Genomic DNA, 12,768 nt, shown 5'->3' on the forward strand with positions numbered 1-12,768 from the left:
TTTCCCCCTCAGGTGTCCATATGTTTGTTCTCTCATCTGAGTCTCAACTTCTGCCCTGCAAACCAGTCATCTGTACCATTTTTCTAGATTCCACATACATGCGTTAATATATGACATTTGTTCTTCTCTTTCTGACTTACTTCACTCTGTATGACAGTGTCTAGATCCATCCACCTCTCAAAAAATGACTCAATCTCATTCCTTTTCATGGCTGAGTAATAATTCCTTTGTATATATGTACCACATCTTCTTTATGCATTCGTCTGTCGATGGGCATTGAGGTTGCTTCCATGACCTGAGTATTGTAAATAGTGCTGCCATGAACATTGGGGTGCATGTGTCTTTTTGAATTATGGTTTTCTCTCGGTGTGTGCCCAGTCGCGGGATTGCTGGATCATATGGTAATTCTATTTTTAGTTTTTTAAGGAACCTCCATACTGTTCTCCATAGTGGCTGTATCAATTTACATTCCCACCAACAGTGCAAGAGGGTTCCCTTTTCTCCGCACCCTCTCCAGCATTTGTTGTTTGTAGATTTTCTGATGATGCCCATTCTAACTGGTGTGAGGTGATACCTCATTGTAGTTTTGATTTGCATTTCTCTAATAATTAGTGATGTTGAGCAGCTTTTCATGTGCTTCCTGGCCACCTGTATGTCTTCTTTGGAGAAATGTCTATTTAGGTCTTCTGCCCATTTTTGGATTAGGTTGTTTGTTTCTTTAATATTGAGCTGCATGAGCTGTTTATATATTTTGGAGATTAATCCTTTGTCCATTGATTCATTTGCAAATATTTTCTCCCATTCTGAGGGTTGTCTTTTCATCTTGTTTATGGTTTCCTTTGCTGTGCAAAAGCTTTGAAGTTTCATTAGTTCCCATTTGTTTATTTTTGTTTTTATTTCCATTACTCTAGGAGGTGGATCAAAAAAGGTCTTGCTTTGATTTATGTCAAAGAGTGTTCTTCCTATGTTTACCTCTATGAGTTTTATAGTGTCTGGTCTTACATTTAGGTCTCCAATCCATTTTGAGTTTCTTTTTGTGTATGGTGTTAGGGAGTGTTCTAATTTCATTCTTTTACATGTAGCTATCCAGTTTTCCCAGCACCACTTATTGAAGAGACTGTCTTTTCTCCATTGTATATCTTTGCCTCCATTATCATAGATAAGTTGACCATAGGTGCGTGAGTTTATCTCTGGGCTTTCTATCTAGAGGCATTCTATCTTGTTTCATTGATCTATGTTTCTGTTTTTGTGCCAGTACCATATTGTCTTGATTACTATCGCTTTGTAGTATAGTCTGAAGTCAGGGAGTCTGATTCCTCCAGCTCCATTTTTTTCAAGACTGCTTTGGCTATTCAGGGTCCTTTTTGTCTCCATACAAATTTTAAGTTGATGTGTTCAAGTTCTGTAGCAAATGCCATTGGTATATTTGATAGGAATTGCACTGAATCTGTAGATTGCTTTGGGTAGTATAGTCATTTTCACAATATTGATTCTTCCAATCGAAGAACATGGTATATCTCTCCATCTGTTGGTATCATCTTTAATTTCTTTTTTTTTTAATTTAAATTTATTTATTTATTATGGCTGTGTTGGGGCTTCGTTTCTGTGCGAGGGCTTTCTCTAGTTGCGGCGAGCGGGGGCCACTCTTCATCACGGTGCGCGGGCCTCTCACTGTCACAGTCTCTCCTGTTGCAGAGCACAGGCTCCAGACGTGCAGGCTCAGTAGTTGTGGCTCACGGGCCCAGTTGCTCCACAGCATGTGGGATATTCCCAGACCAGGGCTCTAACCTGTGTCCCCTGCATTGGCAGGCAGATTCTCAACCACCGCACCACCAGGGAAGCCCATCTTTAATTTCTTTCATCAGTGTCTTAGTAGTTTTCTGCATATAGGTCTTTTGTCTCCTTAGGTAGGGTTATTCCTAGGTATTTTTATTTTATTTTATTTATTTATTTATGGCTGTGTTGGGTCTTCGTTTCTGTGCGAGGGCTTTCTCTAGTTGCAGCAAGTGGGGGCCACTCCTCATCGCGGTGCGCGGGCCTCTCATTATCGCGGCCTCTCTTGTTGCAGAGCACAGGCTCCAGACGCGCAGGCTCAGTAATTGTGGCTCACAGGGCTAGCTGCTCCGCGGCATGTGGGATCTTCCCAGACCAGGGCTCGAACCCATGTCCCCTGTATTGGCAGGCAGATTCTCAACCACTGCACCACCAGAGAAGCCCTGTTCTTCTTTCTCTAATTGCTTTAGGTGCAAGGTCAGGTTGTTTATTCGAGATGTTTCCTGTTTCTTAAGGTGGGATTGTATTGCTATAAACTTCCCTCTTAGAACTGCTTTTGCTGCATCCCATAGGTTTTGGGTCGTCGTGTCTCCATTGTCATTTGTTTCTAGGTATTTTTTGATTTCCTCTTTGATTTCTTCAGTGATCACTTTGTTGTTATATAGTGTATTGTTTAGCCTCCATGTGTTTGTATTTTTTACAGATCTTTTCCTGTAATTGATATCCTGTCTCATAGCGTTGTGGTCAGAAAAGATACTTGATACAATTTCAATTTTCTTAAATTTACCAAAGCTTGATTTGTGACCCAAGATACGATCTATCCTAGAGAATGTTCCATGCTCACTTGAGAAAAATATGTATTCTGTTGTTTTTGGATGGAATGTCCTATAAATATCAATTAAATCCATCTTGATTAATGTATCATTTAAAGCTTGTGTTTCCTTATTTTCATTTTGGATGATCTGTCCATTGGTGAAAGTGGGGTGTTAAAGTCCCCTACTATGAATGTATTACTGTCGATTTCCCTTTTTATGACTGTTAGTATTTGTCTTATGTATTGAGGTGCTCCTATGTTGGGTGAATAAATATTTACAATTATTATGTCTTCTTCTTGGATTGATCCCTTGATCACTATGTAGTGTCCTTCTTTGTCTCTTGTAATAGTCTTTATTTTAAAGTCTATTTTGTCTGATATGAGAATTGTTACTCCAGCTTTCTTTTGATTTCCATTTGCATGGAATATTGTTTTCCATCCCCTCACCTTCAGTCTGTATGTGTCCCTAGGTGTGAAGTGGGTCTCTTGTAGACAACATATATACGGGTCTTGTTTTTGTATCCATTCAGCCAGTCTGTGTCTTTTGGTGGGAGCATTTAATCCATTTAATTTAAGGTAATTATCGATATGTATGTTTCTATTCCCATTTTCTTAATTGTTTTGGGTTTGTTATTGTAGGTCTTTTCCTTCTCTTGTAGGTCTTTTCCTTCTCTTGTGTTTCTTGCATAGAGAAGTTCCTTTAGCATTTGTTGTAAAGCTGGTTTGGTGGTGCTGAACTCTCTCAGCTTTTGCTTGTCTGTAAAGGTTTTAATTTCTCCATCAAATCTGAGTGAGATCCTTGCTGGATAGACTAAACTTGTTTGTAGGTTTTTCTCCTTCATCACTTTAAATATGTCCTGCCACTCCCTTCTGGCTTGCAGAGTTTCTGCTGAAAGATCAGCTGTTAACCTTATGGGGATTCCCTTGTGTGTTATTTGTTGTTTTTCCCTTGCTGCTTTTAATATGTTTTCTTTGTATTTAATTTTTGATAGTTTGATTAATATGTGTCTTGGTGTGTTTCTCCTTAGATTTATCCTGTATGGGACTCTGTGTGCTTCCTGGACTTGATTACCTATTTCCTTTCCCATATTAGGGAAGTTTTCAACTATAATCTCTTCAAACATTTTCTCAGTCCCTTTCTTTTTCTCTTCTTCTTCTGGGACCCCTATAGTTTGAATGTTGGTGCATTTAATGTTGTCCCAGAGGTCTCTGAGACTGTCCTCAGTTCTTTTCATTTTTTTTTCTTTATTCTGCTCTGCAGTAGTTATTTCCACTATTTTATCTTCCAGGTCACTTATCCGTTCTTCTGCCTCAGTTATTCTGCTATTGATCCCTTCTAGAGTATTTTTAATTTCATTTATTGTGTTGTTCATCGTTGCTTGTTTCCTCTTTAGTTCTAGGTCCTTGTTAAATGTTACTTGCATTTTCTCTATTTCCAAGATTTTGGGTCATCTTTACTATCATTATTCTGAATTCTTTTTCAAGTAGACTGCCTATTTCCTCTTCATTTGTTAGGTCTGGTGGGTTTTTATCTTGCTCCTTCATCTGCTGTGTGGTTTTTTTTGTCTTCTCATTTTGCTTATCTTACTGTGTTTGGGGTCTCCTTTTTGCATGCTGCAGGTTCGTAGGTCCTGTTTTTTTTTTGTGTGTGTGTGTCCCCAGTGGCTAAATTTGGTTCAGTGGGTTGTGTAGGCTTCCTGGTGGAGGGGACTAGTGCCTGTGGTCTGGTGGATGAGGCTGGATCTTGTCTTTCTGTTGGGCAGGTCCACGTCTGGTGGTGTGTTTTGGGGTGTCTGTGACCTTATTATGATTTTAGGCAGCCTCTCTGCTAATTGGTGGGGCTGTGTTCCTGTCTTGCTAGTTGTTTGCCATAGGGTGTCCAGCAGTGTATCTTGCTGGTCGTTGAGTGAAGCTGGGTGTTGGTGTTGAGATGGAGATCTCTGGGAGATTTTTGCCATTTGATACTACGTGGAGCTGGGAGGTCTCTTGTTGACCAGTGTACTGACGGTGGCTCTCCCACCTCAGAGGCACAGCACTGACTCCTGGCTGCAGCACCAAGAGCCTTTCATCCACACGGGCTCAGAATAAAATGGAGAAAAAGAAGGAAGGAAGGAAGGAAAATAAAGTAAGATAAAATAAAATAAAGTTATTAAAATAAAAAATAATCATTAAGAAAAAAACGGATGGACAGAACCCTAGGACAAATGGTGAATGCAAAGCTATACAGACAAAATCTCACACAGAAGCATACACATACTCACAAAAAGAGGAAAAGGGGAAAAAATAATATATCTTACTCTCAATGTCCACCTCCTCTATTTGGGATGATTCATTGTCTATTCAGGTATTCCACAGATGCAGGGTACATCAAGTTGATTGTGGAGCTTTAATCCGCTGCTCCTGAGGCTGCTGGGAGAAATTTCCCTTTCTCTTCTTTGTTCGCACGGCTCCCGGGGTTCAGCTTTGGATTTGGCCCCACCTCTGCGTGTAGGTCACCTGAGGGCGTCTATTCTTTGCTCAGACAGGACGGGGTTAACAGAGCAGCTGATTAGGGGGTTCTGGCTCAGGCCGGGGGGAGGGAGGGGTACGTAGTGCGGGGCGAGCCTGCGGTGGCAGAGGCCGGCGTGACGTTGCACCAGCCTGAGGCGCGCCGTGCATTCTCCCGGGGAAGTTGTCCCTGGATCCCGGGACCCTGGTAGTGGCGGGCTGCACAGGCTCCCCGGAAGGGAGGTGTGGATAGTGACCTGCGCTTGCACACAGGCTTCTTGGTGGCGGCAGCAGCAGCCCTAGCGTGTAATGCCCGTCTCTGTGGTCTGCTCTGTTAGCTGTGGCTCGTGCCCGTCTCTGGAGCTTCTTTAAGCAGCTCTCTTAATCCCCTCTCCTCACGCACCAGGAAACAAAGAGGGAAGAAAAAGTCTCTTGCCTCTTCAGCAGGTTCAGACTTTTCCCCGAACTCCCTCCCGGCTAGCTGTGGCGCACTAGCTCCTTCAGGCTGTGTTCACGCCGCCAGTCCTCTCCCTGCGAACCGGCCCGAACCTCAGCTCCCGGCCCCACCCACCCTGGCGGGTGAGCACACAAGCCTCTCGGGCTGGTGAGTGCTGGTCGGCACCGATCCTCTCTGCCGTGATCTCTCCGCTTTGCCCTCTGCACCCCTGTTGCTGCACTCTCGTCCGTGGCTCCGAAGCTTCCCCCCTCCGCCACCCGCAGTCTCCACCCACGAGGGGCTTCCTAGTGTTTGGAAACCTTTCCTCCTTCACAGCTCCCTCCCACTGGTGCAGGTCCCATCCCTATTCCTTTGTCTTTGTTTTTTCCTTTTTCTTTTCCCTACCCAGTACGTGGGGAGTTTCTTGCCTTTTAGGAGGTCTGAGGTCTTCTGCCAGCGTTCAGTGTGTGTTCTGTAGGAGCTGTTCCACGTGTAGATGTATTTCTGATGTATAAAAGATTCTGGAGCCTTCCGGGAAGAAAGTCGTTGACACCCCAGTCATGATGGCCAGGATTCAGAATAAATGAGATCTGCTTTTACAGTCAGTCCTCTAGAATCAAACATGGTATATTCCTTGACAAACCTGTCTCCTACATGAAGACCATCCTAATCAGTATACATTGGCTCACAGTCTGTTCAAGAAATGCTGAATGCACAGCTTTATAATCACAGCCAGGTGCAACTTCTATAAGGTGACAGCTCTCTGGTTCAACCAGTAATTTTTCCATTTTCCGATGCTCGCCCCGGGGCCGTCCCACATGGATTTTTACAGCCTCTTGTCGCCTTGGCCCCGGGAGGCCGGGAGGAGCTGGAGCTGGCACCAGAGCTGAAGCCCGAAGCCTGAGAGAGCAGGAGCAGGAGGAGGAGGAGGAGGTGTTGGGAGATTTTTAATCACAGTTTCAATTTCATTACTTGTGATTGGTCTGTTCATATTTTCTGTTTCTTCCTGGTTCAGCCTTGAAAGGTTATACTTTTCTAAGAAATGTCCATTTCTCCCACCTTGTCCATTTTATTCGCATAGAGTTGCTTGTGTCTCTTAGGATGCTTTGTAATTCTGCGGTGTCTGTTGTAACTTCTCCTTTTCCATTTCTAATTCTATTGATTTTAGTCTTCTCCCTTTTTTTCTTGATGAGTCTGGCTAATGGTTTATCAATTTTATTTTCTCAAAGAACCAGCTTTTAGTTTTATTGATCTTTGTTATCGTTTCCTTCATTTCTTTTTCATTTATTTCTGCTCTGATCTTTATGATTTCTTTCCTTCTGCTAACTTTGGGTTTTGTTTGTTCTTCTTTCTCTAATTGCTTTAGGTGCAAGGTTAGGTTGTTTATTCGAGATGTTTCCTGTTTCTTAAGGTAGGATTGTATTGCTATAAACTTCCCTTCTTAGCACTGTTTTTGCTGCATCCCATAGGTTTTGGGTTGTCGTGTCTCCATTGTCATTTGTTTCTAGGTATTTTTTGATTTCCTCTTTGATTTCTTCAGTGATCACTTCGTTGTTATATAGTGTATTGTTTAGCCTCCATGTATTTGTGTTTTTTACTTTTTTTCCCCTGTAATTCATTTCTAATCTCATAGCATTGTGGTCAGAAAAGATGCTTGATATGATTTCAGTTTTCTTAAACTTACTGAGGCTTGATTTGTGACCCAGAATGTGATCTATCTTGGAGAATGTTCTGTGTGCACTTGAGATGAAAGTGTAATCTGTTGTTTTTGGATGGAATGTCCTATAAATATCAATTAAGTCTATCTGGTATTGTGTCATTTAAAGCTTCTCTTTCCTTATTTATTTTCTTTTTGGATGATCTGTCCATTTGTGTAACTGAGGTATTAAAGTGCCCCACTATTACTGTGTTAGTGTTGATTTCCTCTTTTACAGCTGTTAGCAGTTGCCTTATGTATTGAGGTGCTCCCATGTTGGGTGCATATATATTTATAATTGTTACATCTTCTTCTTGGATTGATCTCTTAATCATTATGTAGTGTCCTTCCTTGTCTCTTGTAACATTCTTTATTTTAAAGTTTTATCTGATATGAGTATAGCTACTCCAGCTTTCTTTAGATTTCCATTTGCATGGAATATCTTTTTCCATCCCCTCACTTTCAGTCTGTATGTGTCCCTAGATCTGAAGTGGGTCTCTTGTAGACAGCATATATATGGGTCTTGTTTTTGTATCCATTCAGGAAGCCTGTGTCTTTTGGTTGGAGCATTTAATCCATTCACGTTTAAGGTAATTATTGATATGTATGTTCCTATGACCATTTTCTTAATTGTTTGGGTTTGGTTTTGTAGGTCCTTTTCTTTTCTTGTGTTTCCCACTTAGAGAAGTTCCTTTAGCATTTGTTGTAGAGCTGGTTTGGTGGTGCTGAATTCTCTTAGCTTTTGCTTGTCGGTAAAGCTTTTGATTTCTCCATCGAATCTGAATGAGATCCTTGCCAGGTAGAATAATCTTGGTTGTAGGTTCTTCCCTTTCATCACTTTAAGTATATCATGCCACTCCCTTCTGGCTTGTAGAGTTTCTGCTGAGAAATCAGCTGTTAACCTTATGGGAGTTCCCTTGTATGTTATTTGTCATTTTTCCCTTGCTGCTTTCAATAATTTTTCTTTGTCTTTAATTTTTGTCAATTTGATTACTGTGTGTCTTGGCATGTTTCTCTTTGGGTTTATCCTGTATGGGGCTCGCTGCGCTTCCAGGACTTGGGTGTCTATTTCCTTTCCCATGTTAGAGAAGTTTTCAACTTTAAACTCTTCAGATATTTTCTCTGGTCCTTTCTGTCTCTCTTCTCCTTCTGGGACCCCTATAATGCAAATGTTGTTGCATTTAATGTTGTCCCAGAAGTCTCTTAGGCTGTCTTCATTTCTTTTCCTTCTTTTTTCTTTTTTCTGTTCCACAGCAGTGAATTCCACCATTGTGTCTTCCAGCTCACTTACCCGTTTTTCTGCCTCAGTTATTCTGCTATTGATTCCTTCTATTGTATTTTTCATTTCAGTTATTGTATTGTTCGTCTCTGTTTGTTTGTTCTTTAATTCTTCTATTCATTTTTTCTTTAATTCTTCTAGGTCTTTGTTTAACATTTCTTGCATCTTTTTGATCTTTTTGATCTTTGCCTCCATTGCTTTTCCGAGGTCCTGGATCACCTTCACTATCATTATTCTGAATTCTTTTTCTGGAAGGTTGCCTATCTCCACTTCATTTAGTTGTTTTTCTGGGCTTTTATCTTGTTCCTTCATCTGGTATATAGCCCCCTGCCTTTTCATCTTGTCTATGTTTCTATGAGTGTGGTTTTTTTCCCACAAGCTGCAGTATTGTAGTTCTTCTTGCTTCTGCTGTCTGCCCTCTGGTGGGTGAGGCTATCTTAAGAGGCTTGATGGGAGGGACTGGTTGTGGGTAGAGCCAACTGTTGCTCTGGTGGGCAGAGCTCAGTAAAACTTTAATCCACTTGACTGTTGATGGGTGGGGCTGGGTTCCCTCCCTGTTGGTTGTATGGCCTGAGGCAACCCAACACTGGAGCCTACCTGGGCTCTTTTGTGGGGCTAATGAGAGACTCTAGTAGGGCTCATGTCAAGGAGTACTTCCCAGAACATCTACTGCCAGTGTCCTTTTCCACATGGTGAAACAGAGCCACCCTCCACCTCTGCAGGAGACCCTCCAACACTAGCAGGTAGGTCTGGTTCAGTCTCCCCTGAGGTCACTGCTCCTTCTCCTGGGTCCCGATGTGCACACTACTTTGTGTGTGCCCTCCAAGAGTGGAGTCTCTGTTTCCCCCAGTCCTGTCGAATCCTGCAGTCAATTCCCACTAGGCTTCAAAGGCTGATTCTTTAGGAATTCCTCCTCTCGTTGCCAGACCCCCAGGTTGGGAAGCCTGATGTGGGGCTCAGAACCTTCACTCCAGTGGGTGGACTTCTGTGGTATAAGTGTTCACCAGTCTGTGAGTCACCCACCCACCAGTTATGGGCTTTGATTTTACTGTGATTGTGCCCCTCCTACCATCTCATTGTGGCTTCTCCTTTGTCTTTGGATGTGGGGTATCTTTTTTGGTGAGTTCCAGTATCTTCCTTTCGATGATTGTCCAGCAGCTAGTTGTGATTCTGGTGTTCTCACAAGAGGGAGTGAGAGCACGTCCTTCTATTCTGCCATCTTGGTTCCTCCTCCCCAGTTCTTGGTTTTACTGATTTTTTTCCATTTTTTTTAACCTCTATTTTATTTATTTCCTTCCTTCAGCTGACTTTAGGTTTTGTTTGTTTGTTCTTGTTTTTGTAATTCTATTAGGTGGTAGGTTAAGATGTTAATTGGAGATTTTTCTTGTTTTTTGAGGAGGGCCTGTATCATTATGAACTTCCCTTTAAGAACTGCTTTTGCTGCATCCCATAGATTTTATATGGTTGCATTTTCATTGTCATTTGTCTCAAGATATTTTAAAATTTCCTCTTTGATTTCATTGTTGATCTATTTGTTTTTTAGTAGCATGTTGTTTAGTCTCCATGTGAGTGGGGTTTTTTTCTTGTTTCTTTTTTAGTGGTTGATTTCTTGTTTAATACCATTGTGATTAGAAAAGATGCTTGAAATAATTTCTACACTCTTAAATTTTTAGAGGCTTGTTTTGTGGCCTAGTATGTGGTCGATCCTAGAGAATGTTCCATGTGTACTTGAAAAGAATGTGTATTCTGCTTTTTTTGGATGTACTGTCCTGAAAATATAAAGTCTAACTGTTCTATTGTATCATTTAGGATCTCTGTTGCCTTACTGATTTTCTGTCTCAAAGATCTGTCCATTGATGTGAGTGGGGTGTTAGTCTCCTACTATTATTGTTTTCCCATCAGTTTCTCCCTTTATGTCTGTTAGTATTTGTTTTATGTATTTCAGTGCTCCTATATTAAGTGCATATATGTTGACGAGTGTAAAATTCTCTTCTTGTATTGATCCTTTTAGCATTATATAGTGTCCTTTATCTTTCTTTATGCCCTTTGTTTTAAAGTCTATTTTGTCTGATATGAGTATTGCAACCCCTGCTTTCTCCTCATTTCTGTTTGCATGAAATACCTTTTTCTATCCCCTCACTTTCAATCTATGCATGTCCTTTGCCCTAAACTGGGTCTCTTGGAGCAGCATATTGTCGGCTCTTGTTTTTTTAACCAATCTGTCACTGTGTGTCTTTTGATTGGAGCATTTAGTCCATTAACATTTAAGGTAATTATTGATAGATATGTATTTATTGCTGTTTTAAACCTTGTTTGCCCATCGATTTTGTATTTCTTCTTTTTTCCTTCTTTTTTCTTTTGTGGTTTGATGATTTTCTTTTGTATTATGCTTATGTTCTTTTTGTTTTTTTGGAATCTATTATATGTTTTTGATTTATGGTTGCCTTGTTTTCTCAAGTATATTAACCCCTTTCTGTATCTACTTGCTTTAGACTGATAGTCATATAGGCTCAAACACATTATAGAAAAAAAATTCTCCAATTTTTTTTTTTTTTACTCTTCTTCCCCACATTTTATGACTTTGTCCTCTTTATATCTTCTGTTCATCCTTTTGCTGTTCATTGTGGTTATCATCTCTTTCACAGATTTTTTTTTAAATCTCTCTACTGGCTTATTTAAGTGATTTACTTTCCAATTGTGATTTTCTCTTTCCTATAGATTCTTACTTCTTTCCTTTTTAGAGAAGACCTTTAATATTTCCTTTAGGATATGTTTTTTATTGCTGTATTCTTTTAATTTTTGCTTGTCTGAGAAATTCTTTCTGTCTCCTTCTAAATGAAGATCTTGCTGGGTAGAATATTCTAGGTTGCAGATTTTTCCCTCAGGACTTTGAATACATCTTGCTACTCCCTTCAGGCCTGCAACATTTCTATAGAGAAATCAGCTGATTGCCTTATGGAGGTTCCCTTGTAATTAACTCTTTGTTCTTCTCTTGCTGCCTTTAGAATCCTCTCTTTAATTTTTGCCAACTTAATTTTAATATGTCTTGGTGTAGGTCTGTTTGAGTTTATCTTATTTGGAACCCTCTGTGCTTCCTGTACCTGGATATCTTTTTCCTTCTTTAGGTTTGGGATGTTTTAGCCATAATTTCTTCAAATACATTTTCAATCCCCTTTTGTCTTCTCCTTCTGGGATTCCTATTATGCATAGATTGGCATGCTTTATATTATCCCATAGGTCTCTTATGTTCTTTCATTTGTTTTTTCATTTGGGTATCTGTCTGCTGTTCTAATTGGGTGATTTTCATTATGCTATCTTCCAGATGATTTATTCATTCTTCTGCATTATTCATCATGCTATTCATTGCCTTTAGGTCAGCTTTTGTCTCTGCGAATGAATTTTCTAATTTTTCTTGGCTCCTCTTTATAGTTTCTAGTTTGTTTGTTTGTTTGTTTTTACAGTAATCTGCATTCCTGTCAATAGCCTTTCTTAATTCCTTCAGTATTTTCATTACCTCCTTTGTGAACTCGGTGTCTATTAGACTGAAGAGGTTTGTTTCATTGTTTGTTCCTTCGTGGGAATTCTCTTGATCTTTTTAATTGAGAGTGGTTCCTCTGCGTCTCCATTTTTCCCCCTTATATTTCTCCTACTCTGTGAGTTTAGAAGAAATAATTAACTACTGTGGTCTTGGAGGGTTATTTTTATGTGGGAGCATCCCTGTGTAGCCTGCATGAGTTTAATACTTTTCGGTGCGAGGGCTGTTTTTAGTATGGATGCTTGCTGCCTCTTTCCTCAGTGTATGCTGGCCATTATCCCCTTAATAGGAGCTGTGACTGGTATTTTGGTGACCAGAGCCTGCACTGCATATTGAGTGGGGCCTCCTCTTTGCTCTGTGGTTGTCACTGCCCTGCCACTGTCACTGCCCTGTCAGGGGCAGGGTCTGCTCCTTAGTTGTTGGAGTAGAAGCCCCCAATCCATTTCTGAGCCGAGTTTCTGAGCTGCAGTATGAGATAGGCAGGACTGGAGTGTACCCACTGGGAAAGGAGCCCCTGGGTATTCCTCCGCTGGAGTTGTTCACCAATGAGTGTGCACTGTTGTGTCACCTTTTTATCTGTTGTGTGGGCTCACAAAGTACATTGTTGTCTGCACTGCCCTTGGCCCCACCTCAATTGGGAATGCCAGCACTCGGCCCTAGTGTCCCTCAGGCATCGTTTTCACAAGGCCACCAGCACAGATCCACTGAAGTCAGGTTTTAGGACCACAGCAGTTGCACACCTGGACCC

Source organism: Mesoplodon mirus (genome assembly GCF_964341445.2).
Source record: "Mesoplodon mirus genome assembly, chromosome: 16".
NCBI lineage: Eukaryota > Metazoa > Chordata > Mammalia > Artiodactyla > Ziphiidae > Mesoplodon > Mesoplodon mirus.